This window comes from Protopterus annectens, chromosome 10.part0, assembly GCF_019279795.1.
Source record: "Protopterus annectens isolate FY-2018-M chromosome 10.part0, PAN1.0, whole genome shotgun sequence".
Taxonomy (NCBI): Eukaryota; Metazoa; Chordata; order Ceratodontiformes; family Protopteridae; genus Protopterus; species Protopterus annectens.
In genome coordinates this window covers 686,459,090-686,476,765 of record NC_056744.1, presented here as the reverse complement: position 1 = coordinate 686,476,765, position 17,676 = coordinate 686,459,090, and positions in this window count along the sequence as shown.

Sequence of the window (17,676 nt, the reverse complement as noted above, 5' to 3'; positions counted from 1 at the left end):
TAAGTTTATAAACAACAATGCATAGTGCAGACTACCACAGATATGCCATAATTCGTCTGTTGTGGTATACAATTTTATAAAGGTAAAACATGAGATTTTTGTTAAGCCAACAGTTACATTAGTATAGAAGTGGTTCAAGTATTAATGTGGTGTGGAACAGGGACATAGCCATTTGTTGCTGAGGTAAGTTTTGATAGTTATTTTAAATTTAGAAAGGGATGCTTCTAGGGTTATGGATGTAGGCAGGGAATTCCAGATTTTGGCTATATAAGAAGAGTTTAGGGAGTCACCGGCATGGTTGTGAGATCTGGTAACTGCTAACAGTAACTTGTCTGTGGAGCAGAGTTGCCTAGGACAGGAATACTGTTGGATTATGTTTCTTAATGAAGGTGTTATACTTGGATGAGGGAGTAGCTTGTGTGTGATAACCAGCTGGTTATAATTTAGTAGGTTTGGTAGTTCAAGCCAACCCAATTGTTTTAGAGTTTTGCAGTGATGTGTTCTGAAGGAGCTGTTGTTGGCAAATTTGGCTATCTGATTATAGCAGGTGGTCAGTTTATTGGTTTCTGCTTTGGATAGGTTGCTCAAGATTGGTGATGCATACAGTAGAGTTGAGAGAAGTGTGTTTGTGCAATTGTAGTTCTAGCATTATGGGTAAGGAATGATTTGTGTTTGTAGAGACTTCCCAGCTTTTTGTTACTGTTTTTATGGCCAGATTAATGTGTACATCAAATTTGAGCTTGTTATCAATAGTAATACCTAGAAGTTTTGTCTGGGATTCAGGTGAAATAGAGGTCCCGTTTTTTGAGTGGATAGTGAAGGATGAGGTGGGGGCAGTAGTGATTGAGGGATGAAATATAAGGAGCTTAGTTTTTTGGGGTTGACTATCAAGGCATTCTCAGTAAGCCAGCTTTTGACTGAGTGAAAATTTTCCTGGGTTATTTTGTGTAGGCCTGCTAGGGTAGGGGTGCTGCATATTATAGTAGAATCATCTGCATATTGGATAAGGTTTGAACTATTTACAGCTGTGTGGAGATTGTTAGTAAACATTGAGAACAGCAGGGGGCCCAGTATAGATCCCTGAGGTACACCATGTATCACAGGTAAGAGTGGAGACAAGTTATTGTTCCATAGTACTGCCTGTTGCCTATTGTTGAGGTAGTTTTTAAACCAGGAGACTGACAATTTATCTAGGCCTAGGTTAGTAAGGCGGGAGATTAATTTTTCATGATTAACCATATCAAATGCCTTTGATAGGTCTAGGAAGAGAGCTGAAGAAAGCTTACCATTGTTTCTGTTGTGGTTAATGGTATCAGTGAATGCTAGCAGGGCAGTTGTTATGCTATGACCTGGACAGAACCTGTGTTGGGTTTGGGATATGAGTTCTTGATTAATAAGGTGGGTCATTAATTGATGGTGAATACATTTCTCCAGTATTTTAGCAAGTGGGGATAGGATAGCTATTGGTCTTAGTTAGATATATCATAAGAATTGCCCCCTTTATGAAGGGGTATAATATAGGCAGTTTTCCAGATCAAGGGTACTGAGCTTTCAGAAATGGATCTGTTTATTAGGATAGAGACTGGTATAGCTATTTCAGTTGCTGCCAGTTTTAAGAATTTGTTGGGGAGGGAGTCTGCTCCTAGTGTTGCTGGTTTTAAATTAGAGAGTAATTTTCTTATGTAGGAGGTTGGAGTGGGTTGTAGCTTAAAAGTGGGGCTGTTATTAGGTTTGGGGTGGACAATAGTGGTTTTGGTATGAGGTTGCTTTTGTGCAAGGGCATGTACGGTCTCAGTAAAGAAAGCATTGAATGATTCTGCTATGTTTTCTTTCATTAACTCTGTTGTTGGGGGTGGGGTGGTGATTTTTCCAGGGTGTAGTAACCTGTTTAAACCTGCCCAGAATTTTTTTTCGGTTGTTCATGTGTTGATTTTGGTGGGTAATAAAGTAATTTCTTTTATCTTGCATGACTAGTTTTTTGGTTAGATTTCTAATCTGTTGGTATGCTTGCTGTGTACTTGGGGTTTTGTTGGACCTCCAGGTTTTCCAGGCTCTGTTCCTTTCTGTTATTTTTTGTCTTGTTTCCCTAGTTAACCACGGAATTGCTTTGGCCTTAACTCTGGCAGTTCTTTCAGGGGCATGCCTATTTAGTATTTCTAGAAATGTGGAGTTAAAGTGTTTGGTGGCTTCATCTAGGGGTAGGTAATACAGTTGGGACCAGTTGTATAGTTTTAGATCATGTAAGAAGTTTGATAGGTTAAAGTGTTTTTTGTACCTATTTGTTTGGAGTATACAGGTTTGGGTGTGGTGGGAGTTATATTTAAGTAAGAAGGTAGCCTGATGGTCACTTAGTGAGTCAGGAATTGTGCCTGCTAGGTTGGAAGAAGGAATTTTATTTAGTAAAATCCAGTCTAGAAGAGTTTCTTTTTTTCTATTGTTGTTTACTCTAGTGGGTTCTTTGATTAGTTGAGAGAAGGAAACTAGGTTGATATGATTAGCGGGAGCTTGGGAAGAGCATGTGAGCCAGTCAATATTAAAGTCCCCTAATACAATAGTCTCCTGAGGTAAGGATTGTGATAGCCATTGTAATAAACTTTCCATGATAGGGATATTATTGCCTGGGGAGATATAACCTGTTACTAAGTTGATAATTTTGTTGTTGCCTATTTTGACATTAGTTAATAGCATTTTTGCTTTGTCCAAGGGGGGTATTGGTAACTCAGTTTTAGCTATTATTAGTGTATTTTTGTATAGCAGGGCAATGCCACCATCCTTCTTTTTCAGTCTATCTTGTCTAAGGATACTGTATCCAGGTGGCATGATTTCTGTATCTTTGGTAGTTGGTTTTAGCCATGTTTCTGTTAAACTGATTATATCAGGGTGATATTGTGAGATTAGAATGTGAAGCTCATGTATTTTATTGTTTATGCTCCTGATGTTTAGATTTAGGAGGAGTAGACTATTTGCTCGCCTGATATTAATTTGGGTTAGTTTGGGAAGCTGGTGTGCTTTACTTAGGGGATTTGTATCATAGGGGCCTGGATTTGGGTGGATATCTCCATCATTTAATAGTTGCTGTTGGTTTGTTTGCAATAGTTTCACTAGCTTTTGTAGTATTATTATGTATTTGTTGGTTGCAGTTGATTTGGGGTAGGTGTTGATGGGTTTAAGAAGGGTATGGCTTATGGCTGTAGTATTGAATAGGGTAGGGCTTATTGTTAGGGGGTAACTGGGTGGGATGGGTGTGATAATGGATGTGGATTTACGGGTGAGGGGGGTTGTTTTGTACAGAGTAGTTGTAGGAAGTGGTGTGGTAGGTAAATACTAGGAAGAGTAGTAGGATCATTTGCTGGAGGAAGTTATTCATAGTTAAAGGGGATAGTTAATTGCCAGGAATGTGTATGGGTGGTTTAACTGAATGTGTAGGGGTAGTAAGGAATGTGATTGGTTTCTGGAACTGCAAGAGGTGGGAAGGATGTAGATTGGGTGTAGGTTGAATGGAGGTGGGAATGGATAGGTATAAATGTAGTTGATGTGGGGGTGGGTGAAAATTGGGGGTAGGGTAGGGGAGTGGAGTGAGCCTGAGCATAGAGAGGGCAAACAGAGCAGGGGCAACTGAGCTGGCAGGTAAGCCCACAACAAAACTATCAGTTAGACCTGAGCATAACAGTAAGTTGGTTATGCTACAAGGTTTTGTTCTTTTCTAGCTTAGATAATATAACTTATGGTTAGTTTTCCTGTTCTGCAGTAGTTTATATCTCCGGCTAGGTCTATTTTTATTTCAGCAACTTAAGCCTCACTGTAGTCAGGATCTTTATGTAGATTCCACAGGGGTAGTAACAAAGGTAGGAAAATGGCCTAAGAGGATAAGTTTAAATTGTAAGTCCTATAGATAAATACAGATAAGGTTTGCTGTAAGTAGGGAGGGTGAGGGTGGGAACTATACCTGCCGCCTGCCTTCAGGTGGGCTTACAGGTTAACATAAGGAAATGCAATAAGAACGATGTGTTGTACAAACGCACATTTGTATGTGAGGGCCATGAGAAGTTTGTTTTTGGAGTCTTAGAAGTAGTTCCACTAGAAACTAGAGGGGGAACTTTGGAAATGAAAATAGAATACAAGAAACATATATGGCAATTTAGATTAGATGCAATGCACAAACCAGGTTTAAATGAATATGTCACAATCAATCCTGTACTTAAAATGAGAGCTGTCAAACTGTATTTTTTTACTAATTTTTACTAATTGTGGTTATTTTAATAGAGTATATGCATTTTAAATAGAATTTTAAACATTTTTTTTGTATAATAGGCACATGTTGAAATGTGGATATATTTATGTATGTCTTGTTACAAATATTGCAGGAAGAGTTTGTTTTTTATGAGATTTGTACTATGCTTCTATCATATTGTTTTTTGTTTCAGTCAGTGACTTTGTTTTCCACTGATAGTAACATATGATGGACACTCATGGGTTAAGGAATTGACATGAGGATATAATGTGATTGGGTGATGTATGTTTTAAGTTGTATATAAGTCATGTGATTTTATATGGCTTAGGTTCTGATGAAGTCCTCGAGGGGACAAAAGTGCTTAACTTGTTTTACTAATAAATAGTTGGAACACACTCTTGACCTGGACAGCATGTAGTTCTTCATGAAGTAAAATAATAATATCCATTTGTTGACCAGGTAGTCTCATTGAACACACCGTCCCTTTTCAGGGATGACCCAGGAGCAATGACTGATTAAGTGATTTGCGGGCTGAGACAATCAAGCTTTGTACCTTAGTAACTATAGCTCACACCCTTAACCCTCTGCACTAACTGCCAGACTTAGCAGGAACACATAAATGTGAATATCTCCCTTGTAATTGCCCCCTTGTAACTGAATGGCTGTTGGATTAAGACTAGAGTACAACATTATTATGCTATAACATGTAGACACACTGGACTCATGCACTTGTTCACATAAAAGATCTAGAAGGGGGTGGCAGCCCAAACACAGCCTTTCAAAACACATGTGGCCACCATAATATACCCATCCTTGAACACCTAGTCATGTGCTACTGTGCCAATAAGCTTTCATTATGACATAGTTACCACTGTGTACCCAATCATATGTTTCCAATTGGTATTGCCTGTCTATCTAGGTGTATGCATGTATTCCAAAAGGGTTGCAAAGCAGAAGATGGACATGTTCAGTCCTGAAGAAAATGACACCTTGCAATAGGCATTCATAGCATGTTGGCTATGGTTGGTAATGAGAGGGGCACCCACCATCCTCTGTGTGACTATATATCGGAAACAGTGAGGCACAATGTCAATGACATGAGTGGGAGGAACCACATCATACATCAGTGTCAGAAGCATGTAAATTACATGATATGACAAGTCTCAGAGAAGGCATTCAAAACAGTGGCATAAAGAATGGCAACAGGGGGATGGTCCTTTGCCAAGCTGCACACTCATGAGGAAGAATCATTTTTTGCATTCCTGCATGGAGATGATGAGGGGGCAGGTATCATACCTGAACATGTCAACAGAGGTTATGGGAGTGGCCATAGTCTACATATCTCTATTGAGTCTACCAAGTTTTGTTACCAGGCTGTAAGAGTAATACTGCAACTGTGAATACATCCAAGCAATGGTGGTTGTATCAACCTGTGCCTTTGTCCTTTATTGGTAACCCACCCGTACATATTCTGGGAACCAATGCCAAAAGTAGGTGTTGCATATTTAGTTGTAAGGAATTCAGCTGTGAGTAGCATGCACACCACAGAGCATGGGACTTGGGTCAGTCATTATCATTACACATTATTGTTATGTATTGTTACCATGAGGACACACCAATAATACCATATCACCTGTAGAGGCTGGGCCAAAGCAACAGGTTGGAGATAGTCCTCTGCCTGGATCTGAAGATAAGTCCAACATGCACATCAAGTCACAATGTCAGGACATTCTGACATTTTTTATCTCACTCCTGAGAGGGCATATACCTCCTTGTTGGGATTACACTGTGCACCACCCCCAATCCCCTGTATGACATACTTTCTATCCAGTCTGAGGGCAACACTACTCTGATTTATGTCATAGCTATCACTACTGGTGACCTAGCATATGCAGATGACTGCATTACATCTGACATACAGATACACACTGAAATGTGGGCTACTGGTGTAACATTATATTATCCACTGTCCCTGCCAGCCCATGATATGCATGAAATTCTCAGCCTCAGCCAACAGATGCACAGGACTGTTATCCTGGCACAGTCGTAACCTGCACATGCCAAAAGGGAGATGATTTGTACTGTATATGGTCTTTGGGAGACATTGAAAGTCAGGGATTATGCTATGATCTGCCTAGTATGGTACGTGGCAGGATACATTGCCTTCATGACCACAGGTATGTGCATCCCCACAACTGCAGACAACACTGTGGTGCAGGGTATTACTAGTGACAGTGGCTATATCCTCATAAGGTACACCATCTGTACCTGCCACAATTGTGGTATCACTGTACATACACCAATGGCGGAGTCAGCGAGGCTGCTCTGGGAGGTGTGTTTCATGTGCAACCACCATGCAAGTTATATTCTATCATTTCTATCATGTACATGTCCCTTTGACACCTTGACTTACAAAGTCTTCACTGCACCAGGGCCATGTATCACAGTCCCATAGTGGCCCTCCCACCATTCTCAATCATAGTCAATCCACTGCATGGCCTTGTATTGGTATCAGGCCCACTCCACTGAGGAGATCCAGTTTGACAGATTAGGTTCTCCCATTCCTTATGTCTGTCTCCATTGACCTGTCATTCCACCTCCCTTCAAAGTGTAGGCCTCCCCTGAGTGGGAGTAGAGACAACCTGTCTGTTGAGGAAGCTACACATACCTTACATTTAAGCCACACACACACACACACACACACACACACACACACACACACACACACACACACACACACACACACACACACACACACACAACTTTACCATAGTCATATTTGAACCACCTACCTAATTAGTTACACAATCTAGTGAACACAGCATGAATTGCAAGAGTCACAGGAGAAGTCTGACTCTTAAGGGGAGAGAACAAGATTACCTCATCAGGGTGTTGCAGAGAAGATGTGTGTTAAACATGGGATAAAGTGCAGAGGGAGTTGTATCAAAGTTAAAGATTTTTCCTGCGTGGAAGTGAGCACATCACATCGGTTGTTGAAACTTTACTTAACTGACACTGGAAATCTACTCATAAAGGTTCACCATGTTAGATTCAAACCACCTACCTAGTTATACAATCTAGAGAACACAATATGAATCACAGGTGCCACAGGAGAAGTCTGTTTTAAAGATGTGAAAATACACATTTGTAAGTAGTAACATGTCATGGTTTTGAAGATCAGCTATTGTGCATCATAGGATTTGGGATAAATGAAAGTTTCTGGACAGGACAACTTAGCACTGTGCTGGTTCCATGTAGTTACTTATCTGATAACACCTGTATGCTGTCATTCATACACATTGCATTACTTAGTGGACATGTACATGCTTCACAGTAAGGTGTGCCAAAGACAATTACAATTGTAAAACAGTGGATTGTCAAGCAAGCATTTATGACAGTTCATACTGGGATAACTGCATACAAATAGTAACCATTTATTGCGTCATTGACAGTTGTCTTGATTCATGCTTGCACAATGTGCACTGAAAATACAAACAGACACTTCCTAAATATGACAGTGCACTTCTGAATAACAGTGATGGGTTATGTGTATAAAGGTTACACACCATTATAACAAACTTGCAAGTGTATCTGTTGGGAGTGCAGACATATATTAACAGACTGAATTAATTGAATCAACATCCCTGTGAAATACAGATACCTTGGTTTCAAAATTACATTAACCCATACAGAAGTTGTACAACCTACTCACATATATCTTTGTTGTATTTTTTTAACTCTCTCTCTCTGAAGCTCACTGCTGCCAAGCTCATTTGCACAAATGATGGCAACGTATTAGCACATGCATAAGCATATCCTGAGGTGTTGAACTTAGAATGGAAATTAACAGTAGTCTATGGTGCTCCATGCCAACATTCATGCAAATAATAAGCAGTATATAATCATGTCTGAATATAATGGAATGCAGAGCAGTTATGTGTTATTGTCAAATTTCACGTCATGATTTACATATTTGTTATGACAGTTGCAGTCCTTCACTCCTTATATGTATGACACAGGTGTATTATGAAACACATGAGTGACCAAGCATGTTATTGCTGGTGGAAACGTGGCTTATGGAAACAGTATTGAATCAAGGAGGTTTATTTGATGACACAGAAAGGGGTGGTAAGATGGGGGCATTTGGAGACAGGGATAAATACACAAACATAGTAAGAGATTAGTTTAAGGTTTGGTTATGCACTTATTTATGCTGTGTTATGTTATAGCACATTTTTTGATCTATATAAATTTACAAAATCATATCCAGATCTATGTTTTTTCTTTATGCCTGAAATTGTCAATGATTTTCATGATTTTCTCAAAGGTAGGGATAATAACAACAAATATTAAGACACATCAACATGTACATCCCTTGAAACTCTGTATACTTCAGATACATCCTTGTTGTTTCAGCTTATGATTCTTCTTGTATCATCTGTTTCCAATATGGATGAAGATGGTGTGAAGAGTGGAAACATGATGAGGACATAAGGAGGATACTGTTGTGTGACAACATATGCAGCACACTTACACACATAATATTGTGTGAAAATGTTAAATAAATATACGGCATAAGTCTGGATTCAAACCCTTGACAGTATAAAATAAAAGTACACAGACAGAAGGATTATCTCAGATCACCACATAGGAACTCAAGACTTGCTAAGTCTACCTGACTCATTTGAAGCGACACTGACAACAGATCCAAACAAGAGAAAATGTAGGCATCAGCCTTCATCACTATAAGGACAGGTGGAATGTCCCATAAGGTGTATATGACATCTGTTATCTTAATACACATGCTACATGAACTGTCTCACAAATCAGTCTGTATTTCTTTAGCACAGCTGGGATAAGCGCATTTGATCTACATGAATCATGCTAGTGCAGTTAAAATTAAAATCTTCAGCTTTTGCCATAAGACATGACTCAACACTTAAAATCACTCACCACTGTTGTGCAATGCCAAGCTCTGTGCAAAAGTTTTGAACCGTAACTGGAGAAGAGAAATTAGGAGTTAAAATAGAGACATAGGAAAATATTTGCTTATTGTCCATTTCTGCACATCTTTTTTTTCTTGTGTTACTCTTCAGTTTGCCATCAGAGTTATTTAGGCAAGATCTGTACAAGACGCTGTTCCTAACAGGAGAACAAGCAGATTAATACAGCAACAAGATAACGGTGTGTTAATAAAATGTATAGCCAACACTTACACACAAAGGAGTCGTATAAAACATTCAAAAGCACTTTGCAATACATCTGAATTTGAAACTTGACAGTATTCCAAAACAAAACTATAGGCTTGAATGTTCTCTAATCACACCACATAGGAACTCCTACTTTTCAACACTCAAATCAAACAGACTGAAGCAAAGGAGAATGTATGTATCAGTCTTTACTGATCTCATGACAACTGAAAAATCACATAATGTATATATTACATCCAGTAGCATAATAAATATGAAAAAGTGAAAAGTGATGATACAGAAGTGTGAACAGATAGAGACACGGAGGCAGGAATAGAGACAGGCAAATGTGATATTTTTCTTGACCATTTTTTTTTAACATTTTTGTGGTGTGTTACTGTTATGTTTTTCCTGATAAGTAATCTGTCATACTATATACAGTCAAGTGTTTCTAATAGGGAGCATGCAGAGGTCAGAAAGTAGAAATGACTGAGACATAAGCAGGACACTGGTGTGTTACTAAAATATGTAGACAAAACATACACACACAATAAAACATTCCCCCGGATTTACTATTCTTCTGTGCAGGACTAGCTTAGTCCTGCATGGAGGCAGCCGTTTAGGAGCAGGATGGCAGCGTGCCATGCATATTAATGAGGTGTGCTGCCTGAGCTCCTAATCTTACACAGAATGTATAAGAGTGCAGGAGGCGTGTCTGAGAGCAGAGCTCTCAGAATATACACCCCCCCGCAATGAAGAACAGCAGAAAGGGCTAAGAAATGAGCGAGACCACTCATAGGTGTCCACATATCCCCACCAGCATTGCCCCTGGTGTACAACAGCAAGTAAAGACAAATAAAACAAACAAACAAACCTTTTTTTTATTTTTTTAAAAATCCGATTAAAGCTACCCGTAGGTCCGCAGGTGTGCCCATCGCTTAGCTATGGTTAATGCAGCTTAAATGGCTGAAGAGGATAACAAGGAAGATATATGCAAATGAAACAGCAAAGCAATAGTGTAGTGGGCAGAGCATTCGCCTTATGAGCAGGCATTCCCCGATCAAGACCCACTGCAACACATACCATTTTCGATGGCAAAGCATGTTATAACCAATATTTTTGTTGCATAACCCACTAAATAACATATATTTATGAACTGGAGTGCTGCAGGAAATGCACATGTGAGGTGTCAGTGTCATAATGAATAAAGCACTAGTAAGTAGGTTTAAGCACCAATAAGCAGTAGTAAGCATAATTAAGCACTAGTAAGCAAGCTTAAGCCCATTTCTGTGGGGATAAGCAATGCACACACAGGTTAAGTCATTCTGAAGCTAACTCTCTGTAAGCAAATGTAACCGGAGGTTAGCATTGCTTACCCTCATGCAAACCCATGCAAACCCGCTTACAAATGCTCAAAAGTGTCTTAATCACTCTGTATCCAATGGCCCTTGTTCTGCCCATCAACAAAAGAAACAGCCTTGTCAGTGTTGAACGCAGGGCCCTATACACTATAGCCACAGTAGTTAACCACCAAGCCATCACAGCCATAGAGAAGGATGAGGTATCAGCAAGCAAGTCTTCACTATAGTAAATTCAAACTGAACCTGTGAAAGGAATCAGTATACAGACATATGTTCCATAACTGACTTCATAACATAAATATGTGAACTGGAGTACAGCAGTAAGCCCAGAAGTCAGGTGTAATTGTAAACGAGTGTTAAAGTCCCCAATAAAACACAAGGACCCCATACATTGTACATATACATGAATCATGGATACCAGGCATACATATAAGATGTAATGAATAATAAATCAATGCCAAAAAGGAAATATAACGCAAAGTCAAATGTAAGCAACACTAAGCATTGCACGGGCCAGCTTAGGAGGTGTAAGCAATGTGGAGGCCAGCTAAATCAATGTGCCCAGTGTTATATCCCTTTAAACAATGCCAACCTTAGATAAGCAGGTTTGCCCATAGCTTAGCCTTTTCATAACTGGCCAATCACAAAAAGTGTGGGAAATCAGCCCTACTTAAACCCAAGAGGTGGGAATACATCTCATAACTGGTTGTAGTTTCCCTTGCAGGCACTATGTCAGGAAGGGGAGAGGGTGTGACTTTTGGGCACAGGGCTGGTGCATCCAGGAGTCCAGAGTCATGGCAGGACTCCTTGTCAATGACCATGAACAGAGACTGATACAGGGCCAGTACCAGGGTTCTCAATATAAGGCAGAAGTCTGGGACCATCTTGTCTGTGACCTCACCAGTGCCACTGGCATACCCCAAACTGGTGAGCAGGTCAGGCATTACTATGCCAACCTGAAGCGGCATAAGGGAATCCAAAAGGCTAGAACAGCAGGGGCTGTACCAGCTGTGTGTAAGTATCACTCCACTATGTGTGTATTAATTGCCAGCTCATGTATATCATGGATAGGTATGGCTAAATATTCCTCTTATGTCCTCCACAGCTGCAAGTGAGCGGACTGCGAACCAGGAGGCCCATGGAAGTCGCCTGGAGAGGTTGCGACATGAGGCAGGTCAGTAATACTCTCGCATTTACTGTCATAGGAAATAAATCTAAAAGTATTAGTAAATTAATTGCCTGTATAAAACCTATATTGTTTAAGGCAAGTACTGCATACACCGGAGAATATGGCAGGAAGAGTCTCATATAGTCTGCATGTAAATAAAAGCGTAATGGCCTGACAATAAAGGTCTAACTGCTGGACTGCATGTGTGTACTCTGGTATCATATGATAATGTAGATTTGCAATCATGTAATAGTACTGTTGTAATAAGCATTACCCACACAATGCACCATAAATAGAATGTGTAGGCGTGCCGGTATATGACTGGTGTAATCCCCAGAGGCCATTTAGTACAACTGAGACACACAAAACAGGGAAACTGCAAACAATAAAACCTGAATAGTGCATGCAACTGAGATGTGAGCTGCTATATTTTTAGCACACACAGCCATGGTTCGAATCTTGCTAGTGGTAGTAGTCTGCATACAGAATATTACCCCATAACTGTACAGATATTTCCAGAATGTCAAGTAAAGTGGCCCATATCTGTTGCCTGTCAACCTGTCCCCCTCAGTGGGATGATCCCAGACATATAGGCAGCAAACAGGAAATATAACTGACTGACACACATCTGTGAGAACAAAGCTGGCATGCTAGCAACTCCCCAAAACCTTATGAGACTAAGAAGCCAGGTATGTCCCATTTACACCCCCATCTTGTCAAGCAGTGGCCAGAGTGTGTACAGTAACAGAGTGAGATGTATGTTCATAATAGTAATGTGGAATCTGGTACTGTGTGTGGCAACAATCAGGTAGTGCTAACAAACATTTCTCCCACAGGTCTGTCAGATACCAACACTGTGCCCAGAAATGCAAGAATGATACCCTGTACTCGTACTGTTTACATTGGTATTGTATGGCATTGTGAGTTATGCAATTGCTCTGAATAATGAAGTATTACTCATCACTATCACCCACACTGGCCTACAAAATATAACTGTCTAGGAAATCTGTATAAGAGTGTTGTAATACAAGGTCAGAATGCAAAAGCACAGGAGAATTATAAGACTGAAAGCAGATAGGAGATATACAGCAATATCTATATAGCACACACAACTCTTATGGACAGTGTTTAAGTTGTAGCAGACACAGCCATGGTCTGAATCCTGGGAGTAGAAGTAGGCTGCGTACAGAATCATACCCCACAACTGTACAGATGAGACCAGAATGTCCAGTATATGGGCCCATATCTGCTGCATGTCCCCCTGTTCCCCTGGTAAGTCTGTGGGATGATCACAGATGTTTAACCAGCAAACAGGGAATACAAGTAATTGTCCAACATCTATGTGAACAAACCTGTCACTGTAGCAACTCCCGTAACTGTTAGGAGAGTAATAAGCCAAATATGTCCTATCTACACCCTCATGTTGTCAAGCTGTGACCAGAGTGTGTACAGTAACCGAGTGAGATGTATGTGCACAATACTAATGTGTGTGTTTGTATGCATGTCATGCAGTAAGAGTTGCAGATGTGCTGTACACCATAATTAGTGTCATCATATCTGATAACAAGCCAGTGAGATATCAGACTGCTACACATGTTATGTGTAGTAGGGGTTACAATTTATGACATAACCTGGACATTCTGTGGTTGTGTGTACAGTATTGAGGTCTGTGTACTCATGGTGACTGTCAGCACTATGTGTATTGTTCATATGTACTTTGGCCTGTGTACAGACTCTGGTAGATGTCATTGTTCGTGGTCCTGTTCTTTCTGATGTTACATGCTGCTCCACTGTATGTTACCCTATCGGCTTACACGTTTGTAGGGCCATACACACACATATCCCATATCACAGACAGGCTTCAGACAACACTGTGGAGTGGCCCAGTATATGTAGGGTTAGTGTGTGAGTGGCACATATGAGGATGGTGTTGCACAGATAGTCCATATACTGTAATATTATGCTAGCTTACCATATGTTGCTGTGGCTGTGTTCACATTGGTTGCGGTTATGCACTTTCACACAGGTATATCATACTCTGTGCTGTGACATGCCTATCGAGCCTGCTATACATGCTGGTACATGTGCATTCCCCCATAGGAAGTGTAGGCCAGTGTTGGGCCAGTCTGAATGTAGCCTGCACAGTGTATTGTTACATGCCTAGCAGCTAAGTGTACTTACCCAGTGAGATGTCATGTCCAGATACTTGCCAAATGTACTGCTGCCAGGCCACCATAACAGTCATGTATGTCAGACAGAGCAGTGGGATGCTGTACAGATGTATGTCAGTATCTAGTGGCTAGTATGTGGCCATGGCACCTCCGTACCGGCGGTTATCATGTGTCAGGACAGACAGGGGTGTGTGAATGCATAACCTATGGGGGTAAATGTGTACCAGTATTTACTTGTTATACCCATCTACATGGCTGTTAACATCCACATTGTCAGGCTTGGTCCACATGTCTTGCACTAAGGGGTTCTGTGTATACCTCTAAACTGTCCAGAGTGTGTCAGATTGTCCACATATATTGGCCAATATCTCTACTGTAGTCCACAGGAGCATTACGTGCTAGCAGTAGTACTGTTCTATGATGTCCTTAGGATGTCTCTCAGTAGCCAGTGGCACACATGATAAAAGCAGATGTGACCACCCACACACACCATATCTACACTGCCTTAAGGTATTTGGATGTACATTACCATACAATCCACCTTGGGTAAATGCAGGCCTACCGCCTCCTGCCATACAGACTGTTCTGTCTGTCAGTGTGCTTGTGATGGTGCCAGTTATGCCTTGTTATGTAACAGTTCTTTACCCCCTAGGGACTGTGTACAGAGTGTAGATAGAGGCTGCTGAACTATACATCTGCATTACTTACTGTTGATTGTTTGGTATCCTGTGGCCCAGTTGTATTTACTATTGTACTACCTGAAGGCTTCAGCCTGGACAGCAACATTTGTAAACCTTTCCAGACTACTGTATTAGTATAACTGTTTCACAGTTGCATTACTCTGTTTATATGGATGTCAGTGTCTAAACAGCTATGTGACATGGCATATACAACTTTAATAGTACACAAATAAAGCTTCCCCATTTATGCAAATCTGTGTGTGGTGTTATATCCTTTGACCTCTCTGTGGGTCTATGTTGCAGGCAACGATTGTCATTTGTATGGGTGGCTCATACAGTGTCCAGTTGTTAAGGTGGTAACTGTAGGCATAGTGTCTGTTCCATATTGTGTGCACCTTCCACATATGTATCTTACTATACATATCTCTGTGTGTGTATGTGTAGTTACATATATATCTCTATATATGTATACATGTATATGTATATCTGTATCTGCATATATGTGTCTATGTATATGTATCCTAGGGATGTTGATAGCTTCCACATTTTACATTCCCTATGGGAGCCAGACTGTACTGCATGATATGTTACTGATACCAGCCTGGCATCATACAGGCTGTAAACACATAAATGGGTGCCTACATACTTGCCCGTACACCACAATAGGGGTAATGTCCTGACTCATGGTCCCTACCTCTGGGTAACCTGTGCAAATCTGTACAGCTATGAGGTATTGCCCTAGCAATATAAGGCTATACTGTCATGTTGCTGGATGTAAAATGTATGGGATCCCCTGCCAGCACTGTACCAAGGTGCTGAACCGGATACACAGACCCAGCAGCAAGTGTCAGCAGCACCCCCTGCAGGATGGCATATCCTACCATGAATATGTAGGCATCTGTCCACAATACCGCACACAGCTGCAGTCACAGTTGTCCCCCAAGACATCACTGTGAGCAGGAATGTCCACCTGACAGTACATGAGGACAGAAAACATCACAGTATATAACAGTACACATGCCTGAATATCTCTGCTAACAGCAGTACCATATAGCTGAAGCAGCACAGACACAATCACCTACAGTACACACTATCCCCTGCACACTTTGCCCCCATATTGCCAAATGATTGATGGATACCCTGCAGAAACAGTTTGCTACCTGTAGGTGTACAACACAAAGGTATGCACTCGAGTACAAACTACCTGGAATCAATCCACACATGCAATACAGAAGGGCATACTGGGCATGCTCACAGACTTAGTGCAATGAAGGCAATGTCAGACAACAACATACTGTAAGGTCATACTGGGCATGCTCACACACTTAAACAAATGAAGCCCATGTCTGCAAACAACAGTAGACCAGACATATCTGGCAGTTGCAGATGTTAGTGCAGACACTCCACAGTATGCACCACTCATGGTTTGCACACACAGTGGATAGGAATACAGACATATATCCAATGACAACACACTATAATAAGCCAAAAGTAGATGTACATAGATGTGTGGAAGAGAGTGTCTGTGAAAAGGAGCCATCCAGGCCTGTTCCACTCAGCACACAGCCAAATGGCTACAACCACATGAGGTTCAGACGTCACTCACTGTAGATACTAGCCAATGATATCAGTCAGCAGTACTGACTATGTGGTGCAAGTGCTAGCTGTGCAACATGACTGTATAAGGAAAGAGTCATCTAGCAGCTGTATACACGTACCCATGGAATATGGCCCTGCGTGTGCCCACATGTGGTGTGTCAACCCCTAGATGAATGGGTTATGGCCCATGCACACACACTGGCCTCCCCATAGCCCTACTATGACAAGCCTGCTGAGGTCATCTACTGTGAAATACAGCTTTGGGAAAGTTGGAGCCCAGTAATCTCCATGGTGCATCATATAACTGTGTACTGCTGTAGTGTAATAAATAGTAATGGAAGGAATTATAATCCCAGATTTGGCAACTGTGTGTGTCTGTCTGTGTAGAGAGCAATGCTTTTTAGGCTAGTCACACTCCCTACAATTCAAATGCCCTACTTTGGCAAGGCTGCTGATGTCATCCACCTTGAAATACACCTTTGGGAAGGCTCCAACCCAGTAATCGCTGTGGCACATGCTATAACTACGTGCTGCTGTAGTGTGATAAAATAGGTAGGAGTTCAAATCCCTGACTTGCCATCTGCGTAGCGAGCAATGCTTTTTAAGCTAGTCACACTCACTACACTTCAAATTCCCTTCTTTGGCAATCCAGTTGTTGTCATTCACTGTGAAATACACCTTTGGGGAAGGAGTACTCCAGTTATCCCTGTGGTATGTCCTATAACTTCTTCATGCTGTAGTGAGATATAGAACTCTGATAGGGGTTCTATACCCACACATGGCAGTTGTAAATGTTTTGTGTGTGTTTCTATGCCTGTGTATGGAGCAATGCATTTTAGGCTAGTCACACTCACTACACTTCAAATGCCCTACTTTGGCAATCCTGCTGATGTCATTTACTGTGAAATACACCTTTGGGGAAGGAGTGCTCCATTACTCTCCATGGGGCATACTATAACTGTTTAGTGCTGTAGTGTAATAAACTAGTTAGGTAGGAGCTTTAATCCCAGACATGACAGGTGTATATATGTGCGTGCGTGTGTGTGTGTGTGTGTGTGTGTGTGTGTGTGTGTGTGTGTGTGTGTGTGTGTCTGTGTTTGCAGTTCATATCCTGTGTAGAGGTGTGTGTGAGTGTGTAACAACTGGAGTCAATGGGGAGTGGGTTTTGCATACTTCTTATATGGTGGCCCTAGTATATATCACAATGTCCACCATACAGGGATAACAGATGTGAAATAGCCGAAACATTGTCATGCATATCCATATTCCTACATCTG